Source organism: Tamandua tetradactyla, chromosome 2, assembly GCF_023851605.1.
Source record: "Tamandua tetradactyla isolate mTamTet1 chromosome 2, mTamTet1.pri, whole genome shotgun sequence".
In the NCBI taxonomy this organism is placed as follows: domain Eukaryota; kingdom Metazoa; phylum Chordata; class Mammalia; order Pilosa; family Myrmecophagidae; genus Tamandua; species Tamandua tetradactyla.
This window is the reverse complement of record NC_135328.1, coordinates 183340819-183355438: the sequence shown is the minus strand read 5'-3', so window position 1 is coordinate 183355438 and position 14620 is coordinate 183340819. Positions and strand designations below refer to the sequence as shown.

The following is a 14620-nucleotide window of genomic DNA, read 5'->3' as shown; positions in this document are numbered from 1 at the left end:
GGAAGGATTCAGTCCTGTCTTTAAAGTGTGAGGCCCCACGTATAGCAAGTGTTGGTCCCTTTTATGTCACCCTGATTCTTGAGAACTCACATACTGGAACCAGATTACAGAGCATGGAGGGCAGGTTGGAGGGCGGGTTGGTGGCAGAGCTGCCTGAATGAGTCGGGGGAGCTCATGTTTAAGGAGCCCTTGCTATATGCCTGGCAAATTCTGGGGGCTTTTTATCTATCTATCTATCTATCTATCTATCTATCTATCTATCTATCTATCTATCATCTATCTATCCATCCATCCATCCATCCATCCATCCATCCATCTCTTCACAGCAGCCCTATGAAGTGGGTACCATTGCTAGGCCCATTTTAAAAGTGAGAAAAACGAAGAAAAGAGAACGTAGGGAACTTGCATCCTAAGGTTATAAAGCCAGTCAATGCCTGAGCTGGGGTTTGAAGCTGGGTAGATATATGGAGCCTTTACGATTAAGCGCCACAACAAAATATCCCCCCTCCCTTAAATAAGGCTCAAATGCCCAGATTTTCTTCCTTGGAATTCAGGGAATGATTTCTCCAGCCCTTCTGGAGAAGCCTGGTCAAGGCTTGGTGGGTCCACATGGTGTGGCCAAGCTGTGAGCAGAAGTCAAGCCCCCTCCACAGTCCAGGCAGCTACAGTGAGGCCTGAAGCCCAATCTCCCTCTCTGAACAGCGAGACAAGTCCCGTGTGCAGAGCCCTTGGGGAGGGACCACGACACTGCTCATGGCACACAAGCCTGGGAAATGCCCTATGACCTCACAGCCAAGTCCACAGACCCCAACACAGGCCGAGCATCTCCAGAGCCCCTAGATGAGACCCCTAAGCTCCCAAGGCTTGACTTCATCAGAATCAAATACAGACCCCTGTGTCCTCATCCCCAAGAGTCTGATTCTGAGGGTATAGGGTGGGCTGGGAACCTACTTTTCATTCTACCAGGCACCTTTCCCCCACCCCTGGATGATTTCAATATATTCCCTCCACAGCGAGACCAAACATCCGAGGTCTGATTCCTGGCCCAAAGAGCTCCTAGCAACCTCATTCCTGTTATCCCAAACCAGTGATTTCAACCGTGGACGTGGATTAGAATCATGCAAGGGCTAAAAATAAATAATGTGCAGCCAAGGTTGAGAACTACTACCCCAAACCCCAAGTCCCTTCACTTCTTCACTCACAGGGAGTTCTCTGAAGAGCTGCTGCTCTGCCTTTAATATCTGCTACACAACCCTGGCCGTGGGTGGGGGTGGCGCCAGGGATAGAATAGAATCTGAGGAATTTGGGGGACAGTACTGCATTTTAGGGGAGCAGCAGCATGGGGCAAGGGGCTGACACTTAAACTATCTACTCCTTGAACCCAAGAGTCCCGAGGACTTCCAGCACAGCTTTCAAGGAGGCTCAGGAAAGGTAGTAGTAGTAGTAGTAGTAATAATAATAATAATAATAATAATAATAATAATTTTAAGAGGAAGAACCCAGACAAGCTCACGTAAGAAAGACTAAAATGGCACCCCAGCAAGCATTTTCCGTAACAGCCCGTTTTTTGTTTTTTTTTTTTTTACCTATGCTGAAGGCACCACTTCCGATGACCAAAACTAAAACGCTCTTCTCTTTGAAAACCAGCATTCATGTCCACTGCTGCTGTCGCTGCTGCCCTCCCCTTACACACTGCTCTTCCCTCCGGTGGGGAGAGCTTGCCTGGCCAGTATCTCTTGAGGCTTCTCCATGAACTGAGTCAAGGCTGCCCGGTCTGTGCCTCTGCTCCTGCAGGGGAAAGTAGAAAAGCTCGGTCAGAGGGGTCGGCTCTCATCAGCTGCTTCAGACACGGAAACATCTCTGCCTGGTCCCAGGAGTTCAAACTTGCACCCCCCCCCCCCCAAGTTGCTGACTTGGTGTAGGCCCAGATCCTCATGTCTCACTAGGGGAGACGGCTGGTGGTAGGGGGCCCTGGTGTCCAGCACGCTCTCCCCTGCACCTGGCACTGAACTTGGCTGAGCCTGTATTTCTTGCCCTGGGTGGTAGGCAGAATTCTAAGATGGCCCCAAGATTTCCTGTCCCCTGGTGTGCATGTCCTGCAAAATCCCCAGGGCATGGATATGATGGATTTCCCCCCATGAACAGGTCATGCTAGCTGGACAAGTGACCTTCAAATTCGGAAATGATCCAGGTGGATCTAACATATTCCAGGAGCCCTTTGAAAGTGGAGCTTTCTCTGTCTGTCTACAGATGAGGAAGTCAGAGAGATCTGAAACACAACAAAGATGGGACACACTGTTGTCTGCCTGAAGACAGAGAGGGCCATGTGGAATGGACCTGAGAGCTGCCTCAAGGCACTGCCAACCCCTAGGTGACAACCAGCAAGAGGGATCCTAGTCCTTCCACCATAAGGAACCAGATTCGGTCAATAACCTGAATGAGCCTGGAAGCAGATTTTTCCTCACAGCCTCCAGACAAGATCTTGGACCAGCTGACCCCTTCATTTCAGCCCTGAGCAGGGAACCCAGTCACATGGTACCCAACTTCTGACCTACAGAACTGTGAGCTAATAGATGGGCATTGCTTTGAGCCACTAAGTTTGTGTTAAGTTGTTACATTGCAGTAGAAAACTGACACAGCCTGTAAAAATGATGGCAATGAGGGCACGCGTGAGAACCGAGTGCGATAATAGACATTAAGAGCATATAGTAGTCCCCAAATCGCTAATAAAACAGAATATTCAGGCCACGGGGAGCCCGGGATCCGGAAAGCAGCTCAACAAGGATTACTGAATGAATGAATGAATGAATGAGCATCAGTTTTAATTAACCCACTTACGGGGCTATTGTAGGGACCAAATGAGATACAGATGAAAGTGCTCCCCAAGCAAGAAAGGGGGGCTTGTTTTTAGCCGAGGATGACATGGGGCATTACCATCCACGCTGCTCTCTTTGGACTAGGCTCTGGTTTGTCTGCCTGTGGTGCAGTGGCTGAGCATGAGGCTTCTGGAGCTTCAAGTCCTGGCTCTTCTACTTATTACCTGTGTGGCTTTGGAAAGCTGCTTAGCCTGGTGGTGCCTGAAAAGGGGGCTAATGATGGTAACTGTCTCCTAGGGTTTCAACGAGTCAGTACGTGTAAGGGCTTAGAACAATACACTTGGCATGTGGTATGAGCCGTACAACTGTCTTGAACACTATTTCAGAATGGAACCCAATAATCTAGGTCTGGAGTAAGTGGAACATGGGATCCAAGCACTGTCACCTCCCTTGTTCAGGGCATCATGATTTTCACTAACAAGCCTGGAATAGCTAGTGTTTCGACAACCTTATCATACTGTTGATTCCCGTGGATTTTAGAGGCAACCAAAGAAGCCACTGTGCGGTCCCCTCTCTCACCATACCTTCTCCTAGTAACTCCAGCCAGCTCAGCCCTGTACCCTAGGGCAGCACATGTTATGGCTGGACACGGGCAGTGGCTCATCTAGATTGATATAATGGCTGTCCTCTTCTAGTCCTCCCAGTGGAGAAACACTGGTTTCTCAGAACTTGCTCTTCTACAAACATAGCACACCATTTCCCGCCTCCAAACCTTCGCTCATGTAGTTTCTTCTCCTTGGAATGCTACTCCCCTCCCCCGACAACAAGCCAAATCCTGCCCAGCCTCCCTCAGGAGGCTCAGCTAGCTTCCCGACAATTGCATGCAAGTTCTGCCTCCCCAGAATCCCCCATGCGCATCAGCTGGGCCTGTCCTAAGATAAATAACAGTGCCCAGTGTGCACAGCGACTGCACGAATTGTAACCCCAGCTAGATTGCACACACCGGGGCAGGGGCGGCCTGACTCATCCCCCACCCCTAGAGCCTGCCCTGGGGTCTCACACAGCCAGCGGGGACCCAGTCTCTTTAGAATCTAGTTGTGTTGTTTATTTCAGTGGCATTTGGGGGAGAAGAGGTAAACCTATGGCTCAGATGCATCTAGAACCTCAGGCTGTGAGTGTCACATTTTCCAGGTGGGCCATTCAGCAGTCATGTAGTGAGGGCCAGAGTGAGGTCATGGAATCATTTTACTCAGTGAGGTCATTGGGCCCCAACGAGGAAGGCGCTGGGGGAGCAGAGGGGCTGGGCTGGGAGGAGGAGGTCTACCGGGGCCACCACTCCGTGCACAGAAGCACCTGCGTCGGGCTTGCCCAGAAAATGTGATGCTCGCAGCCTGAGATTCTAAACGCATCTGCGCCCAGAGGTTTACCTCTTCTCCCCACAGCACCACTGAAATAAAAAGGGAAATGCACAAAGTACCAGATCCACAGCAGCACCAGCTGGCCAGAAACTCTGAGGAAAAGCAGACGAGCAGGAATGACAGAAAATCTAAGCAGAGTTTTAAACTAGCCCAACATGGGCAGGGAAAGGACCACTTGCGAGGGGCAGCAGGAGCAGGGGCAAGGGCAGGCTGGGTGGAATTCCTGAAATCCACGGATGAAGGGTGAGTCCTCCGAATTTCCAAAGACACCCCCCCCCCCCGCCCCCCGCAAACCCAGGCAAAAAACAAAGATGCTGAGAACAGAAACCTTCTAACGTCTTCTTTATCATAACTTTACTATTCCAGGAGACTTGCTGGGCAAATGGCTTAATTGCCCATTACAAAAACTTCCTGAAGGAGCGATCAACTCCTCAATCAACGGAGTTTGTGCCCTTAGATTCTTTGAATCCCTTGCCTCACCTCAAAAATCCTCACCACACGGCTTCCACCGGTGCTGGACTACTGTATTGTGATTCTTATGCAATCTTAAATTCCTGCATTGCAAGACCCGTGTCTTAAAAGAAATTTCTATTCCTGCTGAGCTCACCTCCCTTCTCTGAGATGCTGTCAAAACTCTGTGGTGACAAAGGTTAAAATAAATTGGGTAGATAGAAAAACTAGTGGTCAATGAGAGGGAGGGGTAACAGGTATTGCATGCATGAGTTTTTTCTTTTTCTGGAGTGACGCAAATGTTCTAAAAAATGATCATGGTGATGAATACACAACTATGTGATGATACTATGAGCCACTGATTGTATACCATGTCTGGAATGTTTGTATGATAAGATTTATCAGTAAAAATATTTTTAAAACAAAGCTCTGTGGTGGTGTTCTCACTTACTGAGGTGAACAATAAGATCAGCTTTGTCTTTTCAGTAGGCTGTATTAATGATATTTAGGGAGCTGGCATTTGACAGTCTCTACAGAAATTCTGAGAATCAAGTTGAAATTGGACTTGATATCTGCCTCGTCAACTGTTAGAAGTAGTGTAATAGTATGGCACTCACCTATCTTGTCTTTAAAAAACTTAACCCAAAAACTGTGTCAGAATAAATAATTTAAGAAAGGACAAGACAAGATATACAAGAAACAGAGATGAACAATAAAGTCAGTAAACTGTACAGTCAAATCTAAATAAATGTCGATAATGATGAAATATTGGTAATAATGGTCTCATCTTATTAGGGGAAGAGTATCCCACTGAATTCTTCACATTAATTGAGAAATATGGGTTCCATGTTTTAAAAATATATAAGGGTAGCCATTTCTAGAAGAAAAATAAGATGCAGATCTTTTTAAACACACTGTGTATGGGGTGGGGGGAAGGGGAGAGGAACAAAGAGAATTCAATCTGACAAAGGTTGAGAAAGGAAAAACCAAGTAAGAAAGAAGAAAGTGTAATAAACAGAAGACATAGGATGGCAAAAGTAAGACCAAATGTATCTGTGAATTCATTAATGTGAATGTTTTTAATTTACCCCATATTTAGAAAAGAAACCAGGTTGAGTCTCTTGTTTGGAAGTAACATGCCTAAAACAAATGGACAAAGAAAGGTTGAAATTAAATAAATGGAAAAAAACCACAACAGGTAAAATGCTAGAAAAGAAAGATATATAGGAAAGTCAACATTAACATCAGACAAAAATGCAGAAACATCAAATAGAATAAAATGGGGCATTTTATATTGCCAAAGGGTCTATTCTCCAAGACACAAAACTCATGAAACTTTACTCTCACTCTGAATAAGAGAACTACAAAATATATATGATATCATATATTCTTAGAATCACAAGGAGAAGCTAAAAAAGGAACAGTATACCGGAGCAGCTAGAAAGAAAAATCTGAGATGATGGAACAGTCGGCTATGACAAACTCGGGGATCTGTGCTATAACTAACTGCTACTGAGTGCTTTGAAAATTATTGTTCTTTTCTTTCTTTGCATTGTATATATGTTATACAATAAAAAAGTTTAAAAAAAAAGAACAGTATGTCTTGAACACATTACTCACAATTTGATGGTACAAGTACGTACCCCCCCCCCAAATAATATAAAGGATTGTTAATATAGAGGTTAGAGATATAGATAGGAAACTTTCTATATATAGTCAAGAAACAGAAAAAATACTTTTCTTTTTTTTTTTTTTCTTGTATGAGATTACAAGAAAATCTCAGATCCCCCAATGTACAAATGATATAGACCACAGCCTCAGATCTTTCCACAACTGAACTGGTAACTAACAAGTAGCAAACAATAAAAATAAGTAGTTAAACTATGCACATGACAACTCAAAACTACTTTTTAAAAATAGTAACTTGTATCAAAGAGGACAGCAAAACAGAAATTCTAGAATAGTTATGAGTGTAAAGCACTGGGAACCACTTTTCAAAATCTGTGGAATACAATCAAAGCTACATTTAGATGCACATACAAACCCTAAGTGCTTTTATTACAAGATGAAAAAAGATTGAAACTAAATGAATTAAGCATCAAACTCAAGAAGCTGAAAAAGAATAAACCAAAAAACCCTAGCAGGAAGAATGAATTAAGTTGAAAATAAAAATAAGCGAATTAGAAAAAGACAGCGACCACACCAAAAGAAATACAAAGCTGCAAACTGGCTCTTTGAGAAGACCCCCAGAATGGACAAACCGCTAGCAAATCTGACCAGCAGTAAAGAGCAAATTTAAAATAAGCAGTGAGAAAGAGGATGTGAACATACATATGAAAATTTTAAAAGATTTAAGAGAATTCTATACATAATTTATGAATTTGGAAATTACATGAGTTTCTAGAAAATTACAAATTGCAAAACTGACTTAAAAGGAGGGAAGATGCTTAAATAGACAAATAAGAATAGAAAAAAAAAACAGAAAAGGCTGTCGAAGATGGAATTCCAAATAAGTAGAGAAAGAATGGATTATTTAAACAAATGGCTGGGACAATTGGTTGGCTGCCTATTCTTTCCATGGATATTTACTACGTGCCTATTATGTGTCAGCCTCGGTTCTGGGCACTGAGGATTCAGCAGTGAACAAAATAGGAAAGGTTTTTTCACAGCTGAAAGTCTCGCCAAGGGAGATGGACAATAAACAAGCAAGTAGGTAAAATAAAAGAAATAGTATGGAAAACAGTGATAAGAGCCATGAAGAAAATTAAGCAATATAGTGGGTGGTAGTTAGATTCAGATGTCAACTTGGCCAGGTGAAGGCACCTAGTTTTGTTGCTGCGGACATGAGTCAATGGTACGTGAACTTCATGTGTTGCTAATTACATCTGCAGTCGGCTAGGAGGCATGCCTGCTGCAATGAATGACGTTTGACTTAACTGGCTGGTGCTTAAATTAGAGAGCGCAATGTAGCACAGCTTGGCATACCTCATCTCAACACTCGCAGCTCAGCCCAGGCCTTTGAAGATGCAGAAAGAAATCACCCCGGGGAAAGTTGTTGGAACCCAGAGGCTGGAGAGAAGGCCAGCAGAGATTGCCCTGTGCCTTTCCATGTAAGAAAGAACCTCAGATGAAAGTTAGCTGCCTTTCCTCTGAAGGACTAACAAAATAAAACCCTTTTATAAAAGCCAATCCATCTCTGGTGTGTTGCATTCCGACAGCTAGCAAACCAGAACAGTGGGATACACAGTTGGGGAGGGTGGAGAATGTTTTTTGAAATAAGGTACTTATATCCTACACACACGAGAATGTATATGGATTAAAAATATAAATAAATCAATTAAAAACACCAGAACTATTAGAATATTTGTATATGTTAGTGTTGGGAAATGGCCTTCAAAGCACAAACTGAACTTTTGTGCTGGTTTGAAAGGATGTGTGCATCCTAGAAAAGCCATGTTTTAATCCTAATCCCATTTTGTAAAGGCAGCTGTTTCTTCTAATCCCTATTCAGCACTGTATGTTTGAAACTGTAATTAGATCATCTCCCTGGAGATGTGACTCAATCAAGAGTGGTTGTTAAACTGGATTAGGTGACAACATGTCACCCATTCAGGTGGTTCTTGATTAGTTTATGGGAATCCTATACAAGAGGAAACATTTTGGAGAAAGTGAGAGATTCAGAGAGAACAGAGAATGCTGCAGCACCACAAAGCAGAAAGATCATGAGCCAGCGGGCTTTGGAGATGAAGAAGGAAAATGCCTCCTGGGGAGCATCATGAAACAGGAAGCCAGGAAAGAAAGCTAGCAGATGATGCCATGTTTGCCATGTGCCCTTCCAGCCAAGAGAGAAACCCTGACTGTGTTTGCCATGTGCCTTCTCATTTGAGAGAGAGACCCTGAACCTCATCAGTCTTCTTGAACCAAGGATCTGTCCCTGAATACCTTTGATTGGACATTTCTATAGACTTGTTTTAATTGGGACATTTTCTTGGCCTTCAAACTATAAACTAGCAACTTATTAAATTTCCCTTTTAAAATGCCATTCCATTTCTGATATATTGCATTCTGGCAGCTAACAAACTAGAACAACCTTAGTGCTCTTAACAGAAAAGATTAATAAATTTGACTACATAAAATTATCAGACACTACATGTAACAAAAGATCCCAATCAACATAATTAAGAATCATCTGACACAATGCTTAAAATTATTTGCAACGTATATAAGAAGGATCAATAGCCATAATATGTAATAAGCAACCACAAAACAACAAGAAAAGATAAATAGTCAATATATTGGGGAGAGGAAATGAACAGATTATTACCCAAGAAATAAAACTATTTAATAAAGATAGAAGAAAATGCCAGGCCTCATTAATAATTAAAGGCATATAGGTTAAAAGTCAGTAGCATTTTCCCCCCCATTTGATTAGCAAAGATAAAAATGATGGTCACTATTCAGTATTAGAAAGGAGTGCTCAAAAATTACTTCTCAAACAGTGCTGGTGGGATTAGATTTTTATTAGATTTAATCTACAAATCTATAGATCAGATTTTTTTTTTTTTGCCTGGGCAGGCACTGGGAATCGAACCCGGGTCTCCAGCACAGCAAGATTAGATATTGCAGTATCTTCCAACATTGAGGTTGACTCAACATGTTGACAGGTACATGTGCACACATGCACAAATGCACATTGTCACAGACCAACATACACACAAATGCTCACATGCAGATGGTCTCTGCAGCACCATTTTTAACAGGGAAGATGGAAACAACCTTATGTCCATCAGCAGGGAATTGATTTAATGAGTGAATGATCATAAATCTACCCAATGGAATAGTATAAGGCCAATAATTGGTCTTAATTAAAAATAAATATATACTCCTGCCAATAGTAACGATTCATCGCGTCTTTATGAACGGGTACTTTGTTCAGCACTCCACACATGTGATCTCTCTTCCTTTTCACCATCTGCTGTACAGAAGGCACTGCCCACACCCCTATTTTTCACATGAGACTTAGAAAGGCTAAGAGACCTGACCAATGGTATAAATCTCACTCTGGCCCCAGAGCCTACACACTCAACACTTAACTGCAAACCTTCCAGTCTGCACACATATTCTCTCAATGGGATGGTGTGAAAAAGGGGGAAAGAAATATCACAGACAAACACTTATCTGTGTAGCTGTGCATCCTAGAAAGGACTTGGAGGGAAATGCCAAGCTGTCAACATGTCCCGGGGTGAGGTTTGGGACATGCATTTTCCTTTTCATGCATTTCTATGCTGTTTCCGTTATATATATTTTTGACAATAAGCATGTATCACTTTAATAGTTTGAAAATTATAACTTTGAATGATGTAAAAATGTCTTCTTTTTAGGAAATGGTTGAATAGCACAAAGGGTGCCCTGGGAAAAGAGGGGCCCATCTGCAAGTTGGTGCCCACCCAGGGCAGGAAAGACCACAGCCAGCTCCAAAGTATGTGGCCAGTCTGGGTGCAGGCTCCACCTAAAGCCACAAGGGGTGAGGGCCCGTCCTCTCTCCTTCCTCTCTCCCCATGGAAGCATCACAGCACAGACTCTCTGCTGCCAGGTGAAGGGTGCCACACATCTGGCCTGGGTACTGGGGAGTGGCCCCCTGATGCCTGGCAGAGGTCAACCTCACACAGTGATCATAATGTCTTGAGTGGGTCACACGGGCTGCCAAGGGAGCCAGCAGGGCCTTTGGGTTCCTCCACTGGGCCCTCACACCCTGATCCTGAAGGCGCGTAAGACAGGCTCTGAGGCCTGTGGCCCTTTCTGACATATGGCCTGCACCTGTGAACCCGTGAACGGGACATCTGCAGACAGACCGGACTGGCACACAAGAAAGCTGAGTTTGATCTGTTTAAAGCAGGGAACTGTGGGGCGAAGGCTTCTATTTTTATTTTTATTTCTGCTGTTGCTCAATAAGAAGATAAAAAAATCTAAGATACTGGACATGCATGACAGAATTACATGGAATAATCTAGGTGGAACCTGCTGGAATACTTGGCAATTGTGAGGGGAAACAGAGAATTACTGTCTCGCCTCATTTACTCAATGCCGGGAAAAGCAGTGTGGTATGACACAGAGATATTCAGCTCTGACATCAGGAGGACTTGGGTTCAGACCTTGAGTTTACCCAGTAACAGCCATGCAACGTCAGCCAGATTACTAAACCTCACCGAGCCTCACTTCCTTGTGAGTAAAAAGTGAAAAACATCACCTCTCCCAGGTTTGCTGTGAGGCAAAGTGTGTGAAAGAGCTAGCATGGACTATACAGGAGGCAATAAATGTCTGCGCCCTTCTGCAATTATGATCAGAAGCCTTCTCGTCTCTCTCCCTCTGTTTGTCAAGCTCTCCTCCTTCTGGCTCCTTTCTGGGGTTGGCTCTGCAAAGCTTCCTGCCTCCTTCCCTGTGGTCAGGCTTTGTGCGTTCCTCTCCTTGCATTCAGCAGCCCCTGCAACCTCTGCAGCTGACTGCCCAGTTCTCATCTGCTGGGGCAGGGACTCCAGATGGGTAAGTTTACTGGAAATGCACCTCAAGTAGAAGTTACTAGGCAGTAAGCAAGCATGGAGGTACTCAACTTTGCTTTGAGTACCTGTGCTTTAACCTGTGAAAAATGTGACACGCATCTGGCAGCCCAGAGGCTGCTTCTGAATCCTTCCTAGATCCTGGCTGTGTTCTGCAGACGTGAGCCTGCCCTCTCCTGGGGTGGCTGAGCTCGTGGATGAGTGAGGTGTCCCAACAAGGAGAATTAGCAGAGACAGGCAACAACGCTCAGCATCGTGGATATGGACAAGGCATGTTTTGAGAACACCTAGGAAATGTTTTCCAGTCAAGGCAGGGTTTTTAAAAATAGAGGATGGCGATACATTTCCATTTGTATAAGGATAGAAAAAAGAGGAACTTTAAGCGCAGGGTAATGGATTCCATTCAGTGATAGGCAGACAAATTCTGACCCTCAAACTCTGGGTTGGAATCGGAAGAAACATTCATGGTAAATTTTTAGGCACTGCCGGCAAGGGGGAGGGAGGCACTATAGGGTGCGTGGATGGCACCCAGCCCGGGTGGCCATGAGAAGAGAGGAGCAGCAGGAAGAGGAAGTGTCGACAAAACCTGGCGGGCTGTACGCTGAGGTCGAGGCGAGAACTGCCAGGGCTCACACAGGTATAGAGGAGTCGCTTCCTGCAGCACCAGGCCACGCCTTGTGGCTGTCCTCTCTCACCGGAAGTGCCCTGGAGCTGGGCTCCTGCCACAGGGGCACAGAGAGGCCTTCTCCCCTCTCTGGGCGCAACACAAAGCCGTCTGGACTGACCTGCAATTGAGGTCCAGCTGAGCAACCCTGAGAGACCTTCAACAACATACTCCCTATCCCTGGCTAGACTGCAAGGTTTAGAGGTGAAGATCTGGTCTCTGCTGTCAGGGTGGTACAGATCTAACAGGGAAAATGGGCTAGAAAATCAGTGATTTTCCTTTGGAGCCCCAAACCCAAGCTGCTCCCCTTCAAGAAAGTCTGTAACATCTGCCCACTTTGTAGAGACAGAAGCCAGAGGGAGGGAAGGACACCAACTTCGGTTGGATACCTACCCTATGCCAACGCTGTCCCTATATTACCTTATCTCACAGTGCAGACACCATTGCCACCATCTGACGAGGAAATCAAGGCTGAGAAAGCTTAGATATGGGTAGTGGTGTGCAGCAGAAAAAGAGTCCAGGATTCTGAGTTATATAAAACTGGACATTAGCCTCTGTGGCTGTGTGGCCCCAGGCAAGTCATTTAGCATCTTCCAGTCTCAGCTTCCTCATTGTTAAAACGGAGGCAATGATACGTACCTCAGGTCGCAGTAAGAATTAAATGAGATAATATAAGTCGACTTTCCAAAACATGACCTTCTCCCTCTTCCTCATTTGATTATTTTATTGATCTTTTAGCTTTCCTTAATAGTTACCAATATTTTCTCATCTAAAATAAAAAGATACCAGAACCCATGGCAGGATTGCTTTGTAACCTATTCTTCACAGGGAAGGACACAGAAAAGAAAGTCAGGCCAAGATCCCTGGGAGACGCCTGGAGAGAACCCAGCACTGCATAAACCAGGCACTGACCCACAACAGATGCACTGAGACTACTGCAACAGGGGATGTGTCTTTTTGGAGGGAGGGAATTGCTTTCTGCCCCCACACATCTGCCTTTGGCTAAGAGGGGAAGCCTGGTGACCCAGGGCCCTCCAGGGACCCAGCAAGCTTCAGGTGGAGATTCCAACTTGCCCTGTCTCTTGCCCGGTGCTACCCTCACCCCTTCCCACCAGTTCGAAGTTTCAGTCAGACAGAAAAAGCTGTGACAAAAGAAGTTGTTTGCTACAGAGCCCACTTGGACTTTGTGGCTGCGTGAGTGGGTACCTTTTTCCATAGAAAGTTTCCATTGCATCAGTTATTTACATTGTCACAATCTATATGTGGGCTCTGGTTTCGAATCGGTGAGCCAAATCAGGCCCTCTGGGGCCCTTCTCGATTTACAGGGGTAGGGCGAGGCTGTTTCGAAGCCGAGGGACCTGTAGCCCCGCTCAGCCCTCAGTGCCAGCCAGCCCATGCTACTGGGTGTCTGACCATTGGCAGAGCCACCCTTAACCTCCTCAATCTGCTTACTCCCTCTGGGCAACTCTTTTTAGAGTGAGATTTAAGAGCACAGCCTCCTGGGTTCGAATCCTGACTCCTCTCCTTTCTAGCCACGCAAGCTTGGGCCTCAGTGAATCAATTTGTAAATTGGGGAAAATAATAGCACACCCTGGCTGGATTTTGGGGCGGTCTCAATCAGCTAGTCCACACAAAGTGTTTAGAAAAGGGCCAGACCCAATTCTCAATGAGTGTCAAAAAATGTGGACTGAACGCTGCCTTGCCACCGCCCTTGCTCAGCCCCCCATGCCCTTGTGCTCTTCTGGACCCATCAACAACAGCGTCTGAATTGTCCTCCTTGGCTCATCCTCTCCTGAAGGCCAGATAAACAGTCTTGATACCTAGTTCACATCATGCACTCCCTACTCCAAATCCTCTATGGTTTCCCTATAAAAGCCTGAACTTGGGAGCTCCATCACCTTCACAAATACGCCAGATTGCCTCAAACAAAAATGCTCCTCTCAAAGCCCCTTGCTCTTGCCAAACGAGCATGTTCAGAGTTGTCATGCTTCCATATAGTTCTCTAGGTCTGGAATGCTCTTCTCCACTTCACTGTGGCCAAATCCAGTCCACATCAGTCCATCTGAGCCCAGCTCATCTTGCCATTTCCTCCAGGAAGTCCTCTATGAACCACCTCTCCACCCAGAAACAATCTCTCATTCAGGCCATTTACAGTGTTTGGTCTCTTTATAGGTGCTTACCTTCTCTAGCCCATGTGTTAGGAACATTATACAATACAAATGCTCGCTGGCATCACAGTCTAACCACACGTTCTTTGAGGACAGGATCTGGGCATGTGTGACTCATCTCCGTACCCTTCACAGAGCCTTCAACGTAATTGGTGACAATAAAATATTGGTTGAGTGAATCAACACAGAGTTCTCTAAATTTACTACCACTGGCTGATAGGGGAAGACATTTGTGGGTGTATTGGTGATGGTGAATCAATGGCCCAACAGCAGCCACACACTCTTCTGGTTCTCCTTGAGGGAATCAGCACCTGGGATGTCAGCCAGGGACTGGGACCCCAAGGGGCTCTTATCTCCCACCCCTGGCCCAGAATTTCACTGCTGACCCTGCTCCCCTGAGTCACGGGTCGGCAGCCCACAGCCCAGAGCACCAGGCAGCCTGTCCAGGGTCAGACTGAATCTCGGCAAGGGGACCCTGCAAGCCATGGGAGGCATCTGCAAAGGGCCAGGAGCTGACTTCACTGCCCCACCTTGACATGGCACCAGGTCC

At 45.3% G+C, this 14620-nt stretch overlaps 1 protein-coding gene across 6 annotated transcripts in view; it reads right to left on the bottom strand.

The window, feature by feature from the left end:
- Positions 1 to 14620, bottom strand: part of HIVEP3 (HIVEP zinc finger 3) — a 553422-nt gene that overhangs the window by 116217 nt on the left and 422585 nt on the right. For all 6 annotated transcript variants that reach the window (XM_077150041.1, XM_077150042.1, XM_077150039.1 and 3 more), the window contains one exon: positions 1587 to 1788. The gene's annotated coding sequence lies outside the window, so the exon portion shown is untranslated. The remainder of the gene's footprint in view (positions 1 to 1586; positions 1789 to 14620) is intronic.